We start from the raw sequence: 19,018 nt of genomic DNA, 5'->3' as shown, positions 1-19,018 counted from the left end.
GCTCAGAGTAGGGGAGGAAAGGGTGATCTTCAAGATGGAAGGATCAATGGGGGCCTAAAGGAGAAACTTGGAGAGAGTAAAATGGGTAAGTGTGGGGTGTACCCAAAGAAGGCGTAAAAGAAGCTCTCAGCATTGATGTGTGCATTGGGTCGGGCGTGGAAAATAGATCTCGACTTCGATTCAAACGTCGACTAGGTAAATTAGGGGAGTTTTCTTTACCTCTTTCTTTTTTATTTGTGTGTCATGAGGACATGTCACAATTTAGTATGTGGGGTGGGGATCTAAATATGTACATGTGTGTTTGTTTCCGTTTCTTTTGGTTGAAAAAAAATAATTTTTTTTGACTTTTCCCGACGATGGATTTCCTTGGCTGTCTTCTTAAGGGATCAAAGTCGAAGAAAAAATATTTTGTTTTACTTAGGCAGTGTAACAAATCCCCATTGGTTTTTTCTTTGTGCCGCGGTTCATTTTCAAGTGCTTTGCTTGAATCAGGTGTAATGAGTTTTTCTTTTGTTAGGAATAAGGAAATCTTGTGCTATAGTGTTAAATGGAGATAACTGCTCTTGACTTTGTTGTGCCTTGAGAGTAGTAAGTGCCTTAGCTCATAGATAAGTGCCATAAATTTGTTGATTGTGACTTTGCTTAACTGCTTTGACTAGAGAATCGGGATAGATCCGGTCCTAAGTGAGTTGTGTGCCACCGTATGTCTGAGATTTGTCTGTGCATGTCAGCGGATGTCTAGAACTTGCCCTGTGTGTTTGCAAAGCCAACTAACAGTCTTGTTCAGTTAGGAAGTAATATAGGCATTTTTTTGTTGAGCCAATTATAAGTTTATGACCCGTCTAATTGTTGTGTATCTTAGTTAGCCTCTTTGAGCTTGTAATCCTACTTCTTTGACAACCACACTGCAAGCATGATCCACTTTGTTTTGAATTGACTATCTGTTTGAATATTTTACCTCTCTTGAGCACTTGAATTTGTTATGAGCTTGTAAAAGCTGAGTTGAGGTATGGTCAGGTTTTTGAGTGGAACTATTGAAAAAGAAGAAAGGTGAATTGTTTGGAAAAAAGGTGAGAGCCACTTGTAGGGAATTGAAAAGAAAAAGAAATAAAGAAAAAATGTTGGTGTTTGTATATATTATAAAGAAAATTTTTCCTGGCTAGTGGTAAATCTTGCTTTGTTTGTACTTAAAGAAATTGGGAGCTTGGTGTTAATATGATGTGAAGGTTGGGTTTTGTTCAATACAAGTGTGGGATTTAAATTGTGAAATTGTATGTATTAAAGTGCTTAGGGAGGTATAGTCACTATATTCAAATGTATCATACCCGTCCAGCAGCCTACATTACAACTAAGTTAAGTCCTACTTGATCTTTGACTGAATGAGCTTAAATTAGTAGAGTATTACACTACGACAAGCCTATGGTACGTCTTCTGTGGCACATGAATTTTATTTCTGAGAGTGAGTTAATTCTTTCTATCTTGAGTTCCTATTTGTTCTTGATTTTTATTGTGTATGGAACTACTCTCTATCTTTGGTGTGAGGGAACATGATTTGCGAAGGAAATGTAATGTCTTTGGCCTCTATGTTAGAGTAAGTGAGCGGGTTTTTGAAAAATACGTGGTGCTTTTGAGTCGAGTCTTAAGGCTAGGATGTTATGATAGGGTCCTTAGTCAACTTTAAATATTTTTGGCATGATGAGTTAGAAAAGTTACCTGATAAGATGTCCGTCTCCATGTGAAGTGCAATTTGATTGCTCGAGGACGAGCAATGGTTTAAGTGTGGGGTGTTGATGGTAGACTAGAAACTCGTGTTTTAGTCATAGTTTGCACTCTGATCACTGCATTTTACTTGTGGTTGAGCTTAAATAATGGTGATTTGCGCTTATTACATACTTTATGCCTTGCAGGAAGTGATTCCGAGTTAAAAAGATAAATGGGAGCTAAATCGAACAAGTTGGAGCTTTGAAGTCAGAGAAAAAACCCAAGGAATTAAATTGGGATTGCGCTCGGGGGGTCGGGAGCCAAGTCTGGACGTCAAAAATTGAAGAAAAAGAGTTACTCCGGAAAGCTAACACTGTCGAGCCATATGGGGCAGCGAGGTAGTGTAAATTGCTGCTGCGCTGTCGTAATCTGCTCTCTGAACTTTCTCACTAGCCACGCACATGGGGCAGCATATGGCGCGACGCGCTTGTACAATTTTCTCAGAATATTTTCATGTTTCGACTTGGAAAGGGTAGTTTCGCCCCAGGCCCACTCACCAAAAAGACATTTTTGAAGAGATTTTTGACCTTGGATGCTTTGGGAGAGCACTGGAGGCTACAAGGCACATGATTTCATCATCTTTCCATCAATTCAATTTGGGAGTTTGGATTGTAACATAGGCGGCCAAGGGCCGAAGGGTTTTGTTCGAGCTGATCGAACATACCTTTTAGTTAAAATGTGTTTAGGGGCCGAGGAGTTTTATTTAAGCTAGTCGGACATACCTTTTAGTTAAGGTGCGGTCAAGGGCTGAAGGGTTTTGTTCGAGCTGGTCGAACATATATTTTAGTTAAGACTTGGGCATGGGCTGAGGTGTTTTGTTCAAGCTAGTCGAAAATACCTCTTAGTTGAGGCGTGGCCAGGGGCTGAAAAGTTTTGTTCGAGTTAGTCAAGCACATCTCTTAGTTGAGAGACTTAGAAGAGCAGTATCAATAAATAGGTATCTCATTCATTTCAACAGCATTGTATCGATTACATCATTTCTCCCTGAGGAATTTTGGAGAAAATTACAAGTTTTGGGTACTGGTTGGTTCCAATCCCAGTATATCTAGTCCCTTCATTGTTTGACTCGGAAATTCTCGAGGAGTTGGGCAATGAAATATGGTTGTTCTCGCATAATCCACCTCAAAATGTCCCGTATGTTGCCTCATTAAAAACCACCTTGAGACAACCCAATGGGATAAAACTCTAGTGAGGGAAAAAGAGTACAACTTATGTAGCATTCCTTGTTTTTCAGAAGTTGAAGTACTTGAGGTGGCTGATATTCTAATTGTTCGGTAGTAGCTTTCCTTCTAATGTTTTCAGTTGGAAAGATCCCTTGTCCGCTTTGCCTTTAATTTTGTACGGAACATCCCAATTGGCTCCTAATTTGACTTCTTGGGGATCTCTTCCCACTTGGGTCTTGGCTTTGAGCACGTAGTCCCTGACCTTGAGTAACCGTGCCTTGTCCATTCTGTTGTAGTAGCGTTTTGCTTATTGTTTCTATATGACCTTTCTTACATATGCCATGTCTTTCCGTTCTTTGACTTTGCCGAGATCACGTCTTCCATTCTCGCCATTGTCATTGCCGCTCTTGTTGGTGTACCTTAGGTTGGTTTCTCCTACTTCGACCGGTGTGAATAATTTTGACTCATAGACTAAGGAGTAAGGTGTTTCTCCTATGATCATTTTTGGGGTCGTCCTATGTGCCCACAACACTCTTGGGAGTGTCTCCGGCCACAATCCCTTAGCATCTTCAAATCTCTTCTTTAGGATGTTAAAAATTGACTTGTTGTAAGATTCTGCTTGCTGGTTGCCGGCGGGATGGTGTGGGGTTGAGAGTATTCTTTTGATATGCCAATTTTTGAAAAACTCGATGGTTTTTCTCCCTATGAATTGGGGTCCATCGCGCAACTTATTTCTTTGGGCAGGCCGAACCGACAGATAATGTTCTTCCATATAAAGTTGATTACTTCATGCTCATGAATTTGGGCGAACGTGCCTGCTTTCACCCATTTAGATAAGTAGTCAGTCAAAACTAAAAGGAATTTAATGTTACCTCATCCCAGCGAGAGTGGTCCCATGATGTCCATCCCCATTTGATAAACAACCATGGCGAGGTGATGAAATGGATATGTTCGCTTGCTTGGTGGATTATTAGGGCATATTTCTTGCATTATTCGCACTTATTTACAAATTCCAGGGTGTCTTTCATCATAGTAGGCCAATAGTATCTCGCCCGTATGAGGCATCTGACAAGTGCTCAGTCACTAGAATGACTGCCATAATGGCCTTCGTGTATTTCCTCGAGAACGCATTGAGTCTGATTTGGGCCCAAACACTTGCCAAGGGACCACCATATGTCCTTTTAAACAATTCGTTGTTGAGGAGGCTGCATCTCACTGCTTGCATTCTCAACTTCCTGGCTTCCTTTTTATCATTTGGGAGAACACCGTCCTATAAGTATTTTATAATACAATTATGCCAGTCACAGGTTAAGTTTATAGATTTTACCTCGACGTGATCTAAGGTTTAGCTGAGGAGATGCACAATATTTTTAACTCAAGAAGTTATGCTTTTGGTTGCGGCGGGCAATTCTATGAGGCTGTCTGCCTCGACGTTTTGAGTTTGTGGAATCTGGTCGAGTTGACATTTGGCGAATTTGGGTAAAAGTTTTTAGATCTCGATCTAGTATTTCTATAACCTATGATCTCTGATCTAGAAAGTCCCACTTACTGGTTGACTACGAGTTGCGAGTTGCAGCATAATTTTAGGTGCCTCGCCTCATATTCGATTGCTGGAATTAGCCCTACAATTACTGACTCATACTCGGCTTCATTGTTAGTCATATCTGGGCACCTTATAGATTGGCAGATTATTTCATCGGTAGGGACTTCGAGTAGGAGTCCAAGTCCTGACCCGTATGCATTGGATGCAATGTCGGTGTGCAGGACCCAGAAGTATTGTGTTATGCATGAAGCTCGTGTGGCCTCCTTTTTTGGCCTCAGGCATTATCTTGGCGCTAAAGTCCATGAAAAAGTACAAAGTCGGCGAGCACTTGTGATTTTATGGGAGTGCGAGGCTAGTAAGTGATGTCATGATCACTTAGCTCTATTGCCTATTTGGCCAACCTCCCCAACAGTTCGGGTTTGTGTAGTATATCCCTCAAAGAAAACATGATGACGACCGAGATTGGTTGGCATTGGAAGTACGGCCTGAGCTTTCTTAAATCTACGACAATGGCCAGGGCTAATTTCTCGAGGTAAATGTATCTCGTCTCGGCGTCGATAAGTGTTTTACTAATATAATAAATTGGAGATTACGTACCTTTGTCTTCCCAAACCAGGACCACATACCTCTATTTATAAAATGACAAGGTAGACGAGGAGACATTCTCCGGGCTTAGGCTTTGAGAGCAGGAGCAGCGATGACATGTATTCCTTGAGTTCCTTCAGTGCTTGTTTACATTTTGGTTTCCATTCAAGGTAGTTGTGTTTTTTAGTACGTTAAAGAATTGGTAGCACCTATCGGATGACCTTGAGATAAATCTGGATAGTGTGGCGATTCGACCCGTCACTCTTTGGACTTGTTTCTTGGTGGTTAGATGTTCCAATATCCCGTCGATAGCCTTAATCTGGTCTGGGTTTACTTCGATTCCGTGCTGTGATACCAAGAAACCAAAAACCTTACCCGAAGTTACGCCAAATGCGTATTTTTCGGGGTTCAGTTTCGAATCCTCATGGAGCTAGAATTGGTTAGGATTTGGATTCCTATCTAAATTAGCAATGTGTAGTGTTCTTAATTACACTTCCAATCATAATTGTTGTTTGTTACTTCTACTATTATGCTAAAGAGATACTAAATTAAACTAAGAGATAGTACTTGAAGGGTTTTCTAAATGGATAACGAGGCACTAGGGAAGTGGCTTTCTCCTAGGTGAATACTTAACGAGTTCTCAAGCCTAAGGCAAGGTTGTTATGTTGGGGATTACGATATAACCAATGCACGAAACTACTCACTCTATACCTCTCAGTAGTTTGAGTGATTTTGCCCTAATTGACTTTCTCAAGACCAATTGGGTATCGAAATTGTGCAAGCAATATAGGTTCAAATTGGGTATTACTATCTCTAGGTTTAACCCTTTAATTGGGGCTATCAATCTCTTGAATATGCCCCAATTCCTTGTTGGACTAATTTTCCTAGACTCAAGCTCTCTTTCTCAAGAAGAGCCTAAGTAAAAAAGGCACAAATTAGTGTTTGCAACTACTAATTCAACATGAAAAATACAAATTAGTCCAAATATCAAACACCCATAAACATCTAAGCCTTAAAACTCAAGACCCATCAAATACTCACGCTAGGGTTGAGCCACAACCCTAGCTAATGGGTCTAGCTACTCATAATAATAGAAGAAAACTGATAAATAGATGAAGAATAACCCATATAATTTTATTACAAACTAAGATAATGAAGATTCAGTGTTAAAGTAGCTACAAATTACTCAAAATGGAACAAAATAGCCGTTCACGTGCTCTGGAGTCTAACAGATTACAAAAGATACCCTAAAAATGTGAAAAAAAGTAATTATACTAGGCCGATTTTTCTGGACAAAAATACCCCTGACGGAGGTATTGTGGACCGCGGAAAATGCACCGCAGCCGCAATGAGGCTTTTTGGCTTGACTTTCCATTCTCTGAATCTGGCCACTGTGGGCCGCATAAATGCATCACGACCGCGGTGGCTTCATTTCGGTCCGCATAAAATGCTCTGCGGACCTCACTGGCTTCAATAGTCCAAACTTCCAACTCTCTGAAACCCCCTCTCCGCGGATCACATAAAATGGATTGCGGCCGCTAATAGGCTACTGCGACCGCAAGAAATCCTCCACGGACCGCACTACTTGAATCCCCAAAAGTGCTCCTCTCTTTTCCACCGCGGACCACACTAAATGGTCTGCAGCGCGATAGGTCTTTTGCGACTGTAGTTGATTTTATGCTGCAGCAGTGCCTTGACTTGTTCTTGGTACTTGTGCATGTTTCACTCCTTTTTGAGCTGGTTTTGACTAATTGTCACCTTTTTGACCAAACCCTGCAAACAAGCGCAACATGTAAGCCTTTGAGACTATTTGTATACATTTTAATCAAAATTCAAGTAAAAAGGATTGTAAAATGAACTAGAATCCCTAGTTATCAACTCCCTCAAACTTAAGATTTTGCTTGTCCTCAAGCAAACAAAATAAGTCCCACCTCCTTAAGAGTAAAACCAAGAAAATTCAGCTGATCTACAGTGACCTCATCTAGCATCAATTGGGACTAACAATTGCCCTCAAATCAAATGAATCATTAACAACTTTCAACCGTTTAAGCACCATGGTTTTAGTGCGACATAAGAGCATCAAGAATTGACTCAACCCATCAAGGAAACTCTTTCTACTACTTTGGTCATTGTGAAACCCCAACTCATACATCCTCAACTTTCCCTAAGCAAACCTCACTTTTAGGTTGTAGCATTCAAAACAAGGATTGTGGAAAATACACTCATCTCTATCAAAGAAAAGTCACAAGTCCGGCTCTAAGTACCATAAGCTTGCCCCTTATATGAGTCACCACTAATGTAAGCTTCATTTAACTCAAGATCATATAGGTCTTTTGTGGAGATATAGTGAAAGCTTTTGGTTCAGGGTAGGAAATATTTGGTCTAAGTAGGTTCCATCTTCCCTTAAGCACTTCATTTCTTCATTTTGGCATACATTCTCTTGACTTTTTGAGTCATTTACTTCTTTCTTAGGGGTTAGAGAGACACACTGTCACTCTTTCTTGTTCTTTTCAAACCTTTTTATCCTTTCTAAACTTTCCACACCATTCATCTCTTTTCTTTTATCGAATCCCTTCATTTCTTCTACATTGTTCATTCTTTTTGACTTTTTGATTTTTCTTTCTTTTTCATTGCCTTTTCTTTTCTTCATTTTGTACCTTTTTACCACTTTGTTGCATTTCTCGTCTCTTCCCCCAAACTTATGCTCTTACCTTGTGCTAAGGAAAGATAGGGTGCTAAGAGAGGGTCTTTTTAGAACGGGTAAAGGCTTGTATTATGGTTTTTGAAAGAAAAAGGGCTATGGCTCAAAAGGGTTGACTAGGGATATTATCATTGGTAGGCTATGAAAGTTTTCAAGATATCATTCGGATCAAGGAGAGCCTATAATCACTTCTCAAGTCAAACTGCACTTAACATTTCGCCTAGACAAACATTCAGGGCAAGTTCTAGACTAATGGCATGGGACTTGGACTTGCCATTAAAATTCTCACCACACAAGCTATATGATTGCTAAAGAGACAGAGTCGGGGTCCCACAACAACCTTAGCTAAGATTTGAACAACACAATGGTCCCGAAAAACCACTTGATAATTATCGGCCAACACAAGAGTCTCAAGGTCACAACTTTCACCATCCTATACACAACAATTTATTTTTGACCATAGGATCAAAGGCAAATGTGTTAGGTCCAAGTGAAGCTTTGCTTGAGGTACCATTACTCACTAGCTATTTTTTACACAAAAAGAAAAAGAAAACAGACTCAAACCCTTAAGAAGGTTGCCATTCCATCCATCACTGGGAAGAGCCGCCTGATTCACACAAATTCCACCTTTGGAAAGAACCGTGACATTAAGAAAACCAAAGGCTTATTGTATGCAAAAAACTCAAAATAAGAAGCTACGAAAATGAAATAAGAAGCCATGAAAGAAAATGCGAAAGTAAAATAAATATGTACAATAGGGGATTTAGACGAATATACATAAGAGTGAATGAATATATACATAAGAAAGTAACTTTATATACAGACAAAAGTTGCAAAGTACGAAAAGTGCAATAAATTAGTAAAATTATATACATACCAAAAGTAAAAAGAAAGCATAATAAAAAGAAAGTAGTGTCATATTTACAACCCAATCATCAAATAAAAATAGGGCTACCCCCTCAAATGAAAGCTAGCATTGTCCTCAATGCTAACTAACCAAAAACAACTCAATAGAAGATAGAGAGTGAAGATAAACTCCCTATTGTCCCTCCGTCTGCATGGGGTCATGGGCCTGGGTCCCTAGGTCCTATAACTTCTCGGGAACCTGTGACGGGAACCTGGTATCCTATGTCTGCACTGGGACCTGAAGCTACTCTGGGGCCTGAGGCTGGTTAGAGGAACCTCCCTGCGGGTCCTCCAGCTCTATCACTGCATTATCAGCTCAGGGAATCACCCTCTTTCTCTTTGCTGGCCTTCCCAACTCCTACTCTAGCTCAGGCTGGGCTGCTGGAGCTAGGTCATGCAATAGCATCTCTAATGACAAGTGATCAGCGACCTTCATCTTCTCCACTTCTTCCCTTAGCTCCTTCACAGACTCCTTTGATGCTCGAGTCTTTCTCAGCTTCTTGGTTTCCTTTGTGAGTTCCTTCAATGCCTTCCCATGAGTACCTACAGCCTCCAATATCAACTGTTGGTTCTCAAGGAGCTTCTTCTGGTTGTCCAGAAGCTCCTTGAGAGTCTCCTCCACTAAGGCTAGAACCTATGGCTGTGGGGGTATGAACTGGGCTGCCACCGAGCTAGAAAGCACAGACAACTTAGAAGTAGCTGTCTGTATCCAGTTGTTGATACTGGCAAGGGTTTGGCTCAAATGGTGGGCAGTTAATGGGTAAGCTGTGGATGAGGGAATATTTTGGACGGTGGAAGTAGAAGGTCCTGGGGCAATGTCTGGTGTAGCTGAAGGAGGCTGAGAAGAAGCTACTACTACTACTGGCTTTTCAGACTGGCCAGTAGAAGCAGTGGATTTACCTTTCGGATCTTTAGGGTTGTCATCACCCTTGAGGCTGTACTAGGAAAAAGGCGCCTTTGGTTTTACCTTCATATCAAACTTCCTTTTCTCCACATCTTGATCCTCAAAGAACATTGTCAGGAAATATGGGAAGGGGTAGGATCTGTCACCTTCATTCACCACCCTTATAATCACCCTGGACATAACATTCCCGATGTTGATCGGGTACCCCACCATGATAGAAGCCACCAATATTGCTGGGGAGATAGGAAGAGAGTTCTTGTGAGTGGTGGGGTCTAGCCTACCGTACACAAAGGTCTCCTACACTTTTGCCTTGAAGTTCAGGGTTCTCCTCAGAATTTGGACTCCAGCTATCAACTATGCTGGAGTGGTACCTGGAATTTCTAAGTACTCTGCTAACCACGGACACGCATCCTCACCAAATGCTCCCTTTTCTATGTATAATGTTTCATCCTCCTCCGGAAAGCCCAGGTAGTCATTGATTGTTTTCCCATCAAACGTTACTATCAAATTTCGCACCTTAGTCATTTTCATTCCCTTTTTGATGTTGGCAACATTAGCGTAGAACTCCTTGACTAGGTGCTCATTTGCCTCCTCAACATTGCTTGTGAAATAGTCTCAGCCTAGTTTCTGTCTGAATTGCCTCTACAGATTAGGGTTGTGAGGCAGAAGATCCTTGTCAATGAATATCCGTTCAAGTATCAGCTTCCTCTCGGGCCACCACTCTCGAAATTTGTGGTAAGCAACCTCACTGACAAATCTTCTTTTCTACACCTCGGGGTTTCTAGTTCTCTCCACACCCCCGGGTTGTGGAACACCCCCTCCTTCTTCCTCCAGAACCTCATCGTCAACGGGATCCTCTCCAGGTGATGAACTGGTAGGTGAAGTAGATGCTTCACTGTCACTACCCTCATCTGAGCCCTCAGACGACTCAGAAGAAATTTGAACTAAAGCTTGGGCAGTAGGATAGCCTGGAGGTGTATCTCTCAATCTTCGCCTATCCGGCCAGTCATGAACATACTTCGGCACTGACTCGAAGTCGGATGCCTCCCGGGAGGGCAAATACTCACTTCCCGAATGGGAAGCAGCTCTATCTGCAACTTTTATTGACTTTCTAGATTCTTTAATTGCCTACCGGACTTGTAAGGTCAATCTGATCATACCTTGTCCCCTACCTTGGGAGGACTCTCTTTTTCCTTTTTGTTTTCCACCACTGCCTCGTGATTTAACCATTTTCTGCAAGTGGAATTCAGTTGAAGCTTGTTAGTATCACAGTATCAGAAGAATCAGTGAAGAAAATAATTGCAAACAACAGACTGCGGACCGTATAAAATGCAGTACAGCCTCAAAGGGACCACCACGGACTGTACAAAATTGTACTGCGGTCCGCATTGAGGTGGGGCCAGAATACCCACTCTTTGATTCCAGGCATCACGGACCGCAAGAAATGGTCTGCGGCCGCGGTAAGGCACCGCGGACCGCGAAAAATTGAATGCGGCCGCGGTCCTCAAAATCATAGTCTTTGAAGTTTCTCACCACGGACCGCGGAAAAATCGTCGCGGCCGCGGTAAAGCACCGCAGACCGCAAGAAATCAACTGCGGATCGTGGTAAGCAATACATAGCAATACCAACCTAGGGTTTCATCATTTGTCTCATTTTTAGCTGATATTCACTTATTATCAAGCCCCTAGGTATTTAATCATCACTTTTCACTAATTAACCTCATTCTAAAGGTATGATGTAACCCTACGCTATAAATTTACAGAAACGGGAAGAAAAAGAAGTACAACTAACTAAGTAAAAGCAAATAAAACAAAGTTAAAAACTAGGGAAGGATTAAAAGTACCAGTAATGAGATGCAGTAAAGATGAATGAAGATGAGTGATTGAATTTGCACAGTTAGGGTTTGATGAACAGTGATTTTTTTTCTATGTGGAAAGCAAAAACGGTAAATGAAGGCCTGAGGTTTTATTTATAAAAAACGACCCTAGGACCCACTGTACCTACCTACCGCAGTTTCATAAAATGCACCGGGGACTGCGGTGGTTTACCACAGGAAGCATTGGGGAGAACATCACCATGGACAACACAAAAAGCTTTTGCGGCTGCGGACCGCACAAAACGCATTGCGGCCGCGGTGACAATCTTCAGAGAACCCCATTTTTAATTATTCACCACTACGGACCGCATTGAAATTTTGCCCCTGCACTAAGGCCTTTGCAGCCGCAAGAAATGCAATGCGGCTGTAGCGCAAACTTCTGAGAGTGACATTTTTCCAACTTGGTCCTGCACTGCATCAAAACAATCCTACACATATCTCACAACCAGTTAGTCCAAAAGCAAATCCTACACTAAAAAGAAAATCAAGGAAAAACAACAATAAAGACACATGGGTTGCCTCCCAAGAAGCGCCTGATTTAGCGTCACGGCACGACGCAAGTTACCATCAAATCACTTAAGATGGATCAGTGCCACCACGTGGCTGTCATCAATCTTCCCAAGGTAGTTCTTGACTCTGTTCCCATTAACTCTGAAGACCTCTCCATTTTTGTTTTTCAAGTCAAGTGCACCAAACAGAGTCACAAGTACCACTTCAAAAGGTCCACTCCATTTTGACTTAAGCTTTCCCGGAAACAGACGTAACCGAAAATTGAACAAGAGAACCAAATCACCCACTTTGAACTCCTTTCCACGAGCATATCTATCATGAAGGTACTTCATCTTCTCCTTGTACAAGGACGAACTGGAGTAGGCATGGAATCAGAATTCATCAAGTTCATTAAGCTGCTCTACACGAAAATTTGCTACCTTATCCCATTCAAGATTCAGCTTCCTCAAAGCCCACATGGTCTTGTGCTCTAACTAAACCGGTAGATGGAAAGCTTTCCCAAACACCAACCTATACGGAGACATACCAATTGGAGTCTTGTAAGACATCCTATAATCTTATAGAGCATCATCCAATTTCTTTGACCAATCGGTCCTATTTGCATTCACCGTCTTTGACAATATACTCTTGATTTCCCTGTTTGAGACTTCAGCTTGGCCACTCGCCTGAGGATGATAAGGGGTAGAAACTTTGTGATTGACACCATACTTTGCAAGCAAAGTGTCAAAAGCTCTATTGAAAAAATGAGACCCCTCATCACTTATGATTGCACGAGGAGTGCCAAACGTAGTAAAGATGCTCTTCTTGAGAAATGCAACAACACTCGACCCACTTTGAAACATAGTCAACCACCACTAGAATGTATGTGTTCCCACAAGAGCTAACAAACGGGCCCATGAAATTAATGCCCCACACATAAAAAATATCAACTTCAAGAATATTATTAAGAGACATCTCATCTTTCTTCAAAATTCCACCCGCTCTTTGACATTCGTTGCATCTCTTCACAAGTTCACTTGCATCTTTGTACAAAGTTGGCCAGAAAAACCCATAACTAAGAACCTTTGAAGTTGTCCTCGCCCCACCATGATGACCAACATAGGAAGAGGAATGACAAGCCTCTAAGATACTCAATTGCTCCTCCTCCGGGACACACCTTCAGATCACACCATCCGTGTAGATCTTGAACAAGTACCGCTCATCCCAATAGAATTCCAAACTATCCTGTTTGAGATTTTTCCTTTTGGTTAGAAGAGAGCTCACACGAGATTATACTAGTCACAAGGAAATTAGCAACGTCCGCAAACCATGGCATACCATTCACCGACACAGAAAGGATTTATTCATCGGGAAATGAATCATTAATCTCTAGGCCATCACGAGGCCTCCCCTCCTCCTCCAAGCGGGATAAGTGGTCCACCACTTGGTTTTCACAACCCTTCCGGTCCACAATATCCAAACAAACTCTTGAAGTAAAAAGACCCATCGCATCAGCCTAGCTTTGGAATCCTTCTTCATCATCAAGTACCGGAGTGCGGCATGATCGATATGAATTATGACTTTGGCGCCTATGAGATACGGTCGAAATTTTTCCATTGCGAACACAATAGCCAAAAGCTCTTTTTCAGTCACCGTGTAGTTCACTTGAGCATCATTCATGTTCTTGCTCGCTTAGTACACCGGATGAAACATTTTATTCACTCTTTGACCCAAAACCGCCCCAACCGCAACATCGCTCACGTCACACATGAGCTCAAAAGGCAAGCTCCAATTGGGTGCGGTAATAATAGGAGTGGTGGTTAACCTGTGCTTGAGAAGTTCGAAAGCTTGCATACAACCCTCATTGAACACGAACTTGGCATCCTTTTCCAAAAGCTTGCACAAAGGATTAACTACCTTGGAATTTTTTTTGATAAATCTCCGGTAGAGCCCCGCATGCCCAAGAAAACTTCTAACCCCCTTGATAGAAGTAGGGGGAGGAAGCCTTGAAATCACCTCAATTTTAGCTTTGTCCACCTATATACCATGCTTTGAAATTTTATGGCCAAAGACTATGCCTTTCTCAACCATGAAGTGGCATTTTTCGCAATTGAGCACAAGATTGGTTTCTTCACACCGAGCCAACACCCTATCAAGATTCTTCAAGTATTCCTCAAATGAGTCTCCCACAACACTGAAGTCATCCACGAACACCTCTAAAATATCTTACACCATGTCGGTGAAAATGGCCATCATACACTACTGGAATGTAGCCGGTGCATTACACAACCCAAATGGCATCCTAGAAAAGGCAAAGGTACCATAAGGGCAAGCGAAGGTGGTCTTCTTCTAATCTTCTGGAGCAATCAAAATTTGGTTGTACCCATAATACCCATCCAAGAAACAGTAGAAGGCATGCCCAGCAAGTATGTTTAGCATCTGATCAAGAAAAGGCAATGGAAAGTGATCCTTTCGGGTCACCTTGTTCAACTTGCGGTAATCCATGCACACCCTTCATCCGGTGACAGTTCTAGTCAGAATCAACTCATTTTGGGCATTGGTAACCACGTTCATACCACCCTTCTTTGGCACATATTGCACCGGCGAAGTCCAAGAACTATTAGAGATGGGGTACACAACCCCGACATCCAACCACTTGATCACCTCTTTTTTCACAATTTCTTGCATTGCTTCATTCAACCTCCTTTGATTTTCCAAGGAGGGCTTTGCATCATCTTCCAGAATAATCTTGTGCATACAAAAGGCGAGGCTTATCCCCCGAATATTAGCTAAAGTCCATCCAATTGCCTTCTTTCGCTTTTGGAGCACTGCCAAATGTGGCATCTACCTTCATGTTAGTAAGACAAGAGGAAATAATAACTGGAAAAGTTGAACTAGGGCCTAAGAATTCATACGTGAGGTGTGGAGGCAACGGCTTCAACTCCAACACGGGAGGTTCCTCAATTGAGGGCTTTATTGGTGGTGTTTCCTATTCGCAAGGTCCAAAGAGAGTTTCCGAGGCTCATAAGAGTAAGAGCCCATTCCATGCAAAGCATTAACACACTCCACCTGACCTTCATCCTCATTTACACCAAGATTCAACAGTACCGCTTCTAGAGGGTCCTCCACTTTGATCATTGCACTAGTATCATCAATTATCACTGTCGTGACAAGATCTACAAATGAGCACACTTCAGTACAGTTGGGCTGCTTCATTGACTTGCACACATGAAAGACCACTTTTTCATCACCCACTCGGAAAGTGAGTTCCCCTGCTTCCACATAAACTAAGGCCTTCCCAGTTGTAAGGAAAAGTCTTCCCAAGATTATAGGCACCTCAAAATCGTCCTCGCAGTCAAGAATCACAAAATCATCTAGCAAGATAAATTTGTCCACCCGGACTAGAACATCATCAATAATACCCGATGACCTCTTCATTGATCTATCCGCCATTTGCAATCTCATGGAGGTCGTCCTCAGTTGCCCAATACCCAAAGTCTTAAAAATTGAATAGGGCATCAAGTTGATACTTGCCCCTAAATCACATAGAGGTTTTACAAAGTTCGCACTCCCAATGGTGCATGGAATGGTGAAAGCACCGGGGTCTTCTAGCTTCGGAGCCATAGAGTGCACTATTGCACTAACTTGGTGGGTTATCTTGATAGTTTCACAATCCATGGATATTTTCTTTGTTACCATGTCTTTCATGAATTTATCATAGCCCGGCATTTGCTCTAGAGCCTCCACCAAAGGCATATTAATGGATAAGCTCTTCATCATGTCAATAAATTTCTTGAATTTGTTCTCATTTTTCTTCTTCACAAGCCTTTGACGATAAAGTGGAGGTGGCCTTGGCAAATGATCCTTGTCTTTAGGCACAACCATTTCCGGAATGTCTATTACGTGTTCCCTAGACGGGTTCACGTCATTCTGAGTTTCCACCTCTTGATCTTGAATATCAATCCTCATTTCCTTATTCACGTTCTCATCAATCACATTCTCAACCACCAAAGGGACCTCATTCTCTTACAACTTTACTTCATCACTCAAATTTCTTTTTGATTGGAGGCATTCACATCACCGCCTCGTCCATTCCATGTAGTTACTACCATTGTATGCCCAATATTGTTCCCACCCTTCGGGTTGACTACCGTATCACTAGGTAGAGCCCCCTTAGGGTGAGTGTCAAAGAATTGTGAGATTTGGCCTAATTGAACCTTCAAGTTCCTGATTGAAGTATTGTGGGAAGCTAACTGAGCATCCGAGTCAGCATTCTTCTTCATCATCTGTTCAAACATTATTTCAATTCTCCCTATTTCTTGGTTCGATGAACTAGGACCTTGGGATGGAAATGGGGGGGTGGATTGTTGGGTTGTTGATACATTGGGGGCCTTTGAAAGCCTTGCCCCTGATTTCCTTGGTTGTTGTTGTTCCAACCACCCTGATTGTTATTTCCACCCTAGTTGTTGTTGTTGTTGCCATTACCATTCCAATTACCCGGATTGTTTTAATTATTGCTCTGGTTGCCCCAATTTGAACTTTGGTTGTTGTTCCCCCAATTACTATTTCCTTGTTGTTGTTGATTTCCCCAATTGCCTTGGGGTCTCCATTATTGTTGGTTGGAAGAATTACCTCCTTTTTCTACCCCGAAGGGATATATGAGAGTTTTTTCCAATTTAAGTGACAATCGAAATGAGATTTATTTATTTATAATTTAGAGTCGCCACTTGGGATAATTTATGGTGTCCCAAGTCACCGGTTCAAATCCCGAATCGAGGAAAGATTGACTCTGTTTTACAATCCACGAACACAGAAATCCGGGTAAGGAATTTTGTTAACCCGGGAGAAGGTGTTAGATATTCCCAGATTCCGTGGTTCTAGCACGGTAGCTCAACTATTATTATTGGCCTATTTATCTGATTTTAGAACACTTTCAAACCTATGAGCATTTTAAATTTTAAACCGCTTTTATTTAATTAAGGAAAATTCAAGGTTATTTAAAACACATAGCAAGCCATGCTACATGAAATGCACCCGTGAGTCACGACACATTCTATTTAACCTTGTTGGAAATTAGAACCGGGTCACATAAAATGCACACCCGAACTTGGACATATTCGTTTTGAACATACTGCGAATCACGTCACATGAAATGCACCCGCGGTTTACAACATGTTCGTTATTAATACTAGTAAGACTTTTCCAAACACTCCTTAAAAAGCTTTAATTTCAGAAGAAGTCGATTCTGGTACTAGAACCTTTCTATATGTATGTAATAAATATAATTTAACATATTAATGAGTAAACATAGAAAATTCACGCCGAGAATTACATACAAAGCAGATAGCATGAGGCTGAAGCAAAATTCTATATGCTAAGAGAAGTAGATAAGATTAAATTACCAAATATAATTATACGCAACAAGAAATTACTAAATGTTTCTATCTGAGTTGAAATTGGATCTTGACTCACCCATAAGTTCTATCCCATTTCAGTCACTTACTACTAAATAACTAGATACCCAAATTTATGTTTTATCCACAAAGATGTGAAAAAGTGTCTCGATTTTTACATGCTGTCCATTATCTATTTTTCAAATGATTAACCTTATATATGATTAGTACAACACATACTTGAAGGTTGGTACCTCTAGGTTCTACATGATGTTTCAGAAAAGCTAAAATCTAAAATATAGGAGAAAACCAATGACCTGAACCCAGAATTATTCAATGGCAGCGCCAGAGAAGAAGGCAGTAAAATCAACATTTAACAGAGGGAACCGTTTCAGCCTTCATAAAGCTAAATAAAATTCATACATTCACAAATAATATCTTAACAGAGCAATAGTGGGAGATACGGACCTTTACAACACTGTTTTGAAGCTTGAATAACGGACAAAGGCACGGACGAAACCTTAAAACGATACCGAGAAACTCGACTCCAATCTCGGAGCTAACGTTCACTCAATTTTTGACTGAAACTCGCTGCCTCCCTTTTACTCTCGTTCTCCCTGTTTCTCGTTTCTGTGCATGTGTGTGGATGTGTGCATCGAAGGAGATGGATGCAGGTGGTGTATGTGAGTTTCTAGCGATGGGGTGAGTCGTGAGGTCCTGTGGTTGTTGTTGTTGAAGCAAGCGAGTCGATGGGGTGGGGATAATGCTGCTCGGTGGGCCGGGCCTGAACCGGACCGGACCGGGCCCGCGGTCCTAACGGGCCTGGTGGGCCTGGTGGGCCGGTCCTGGGTGGGCCGGTCTTGGTGGGCCTCTGAGCCCGTCACGGGCTGGTCTCCATGGTTGAGCCCACGAGCCCGGGACCGTTTGGCCCGGGACCGGCAGGCGGGCCTGGGCCGGTCCTGGCGGGCCTGGCGGGCCCAACGGCTATTTTAAAAAAAAAAAAAAAAAAAAAAAAAATCAAACGGCCATATTTAAAATCTAGCCGTTTGGGCTGAAAATATGACCGTTTTTTAAGTTAAAAAAATGGCCATTTGGCCCCCAAACTTTATTTTAACCCCAAACTTTATATAATTACACTTTTCCCCATTTCTCAACTATAAATACCCCCTCATTCTTTCATTTTTATTCACCAATTCATCAATATCTCTCAATATCTCTCAATCTCTCTCAATCTCTCTACTACAATTACTTAATTTATTGTTGAAATTTCGTGAAAAATTGTGAAGTTGTTGAATTGAAGTTTTCAAGTGTTCAACGATTTTCAATTTTCAAGAAGTTGTTCGGCAATCCGGTAAACTCGTTTCAACTCTTACGTTTTTATAATATATTTTTGTGTGGTTTAGTTTGCATAATTATAATTAATATGGCATTTACTTTGAAAAAAATGTTTGGTAAAGGAAAAGATAAAACCGGTGAAAGTAGTGGCCAACCAACTACCCTTCCCCCGGCTCCCCGACCTAGAAAAGATAAGCAAGTTGAAAGTAGTCGCCAACCTAGACGTCCTCCTCCTTCCGTAATTCTTGATAGTGATCACCCTTGTTTTCAATTTACCGATAGTGAATTTTATCATAATGTTGCACCAGGTGATAGATTAGATGATGAAATTATGAATGCTCTTTATCCTAATGAAACCATC

At 41.6% G+C, this 19,018-nt stretch overlaps 1 long non-coding RNA gene across 1 annotated transcript; it reads right to left on the bottom strand.

The window, feature by feature from the left end:
* Positions 1-6,165: 6,165 nt before the first annotated feature.
* LOC142181920 (uncharacterized) lies at positions 6,166-17,928 on the bottom strand. Its single transcript, XR_012710807.1, has 2 exons — positions 17,791-17,928; positions 6,166-6,825 (listed from the first exon to the last, which is right to left on the bottom strand). It is a non-coding gene; the product is annotated as an uncharacterized LOC142181920 (long non-coding RNA).
* Between the last annotated feature and the right edge of the window lie 1,090 nt (positions 17,929-19,018).

This window comes from Nicotiana tabacum, chromosome 6 (genome assembly GCF_000715075.1).
Source record: "Nicotiana tabacum cultivar K326 chromosome 6, ASM71507v2, whole genome shotgun sequence".
Taxonomy (NCBI): domain Eukaryota; kingdom Viridiplantae; phylum Streptophyta; class Magnoliopsida; order Solanales; family Solanaceae; genus Nicotiana; species Nicotiana tabacum.
The sequence above is the reverse complement of the archived record's forward strand: the minus strand, read 5'-3'. Positions and strand labels throughout refer to the sequence as shown.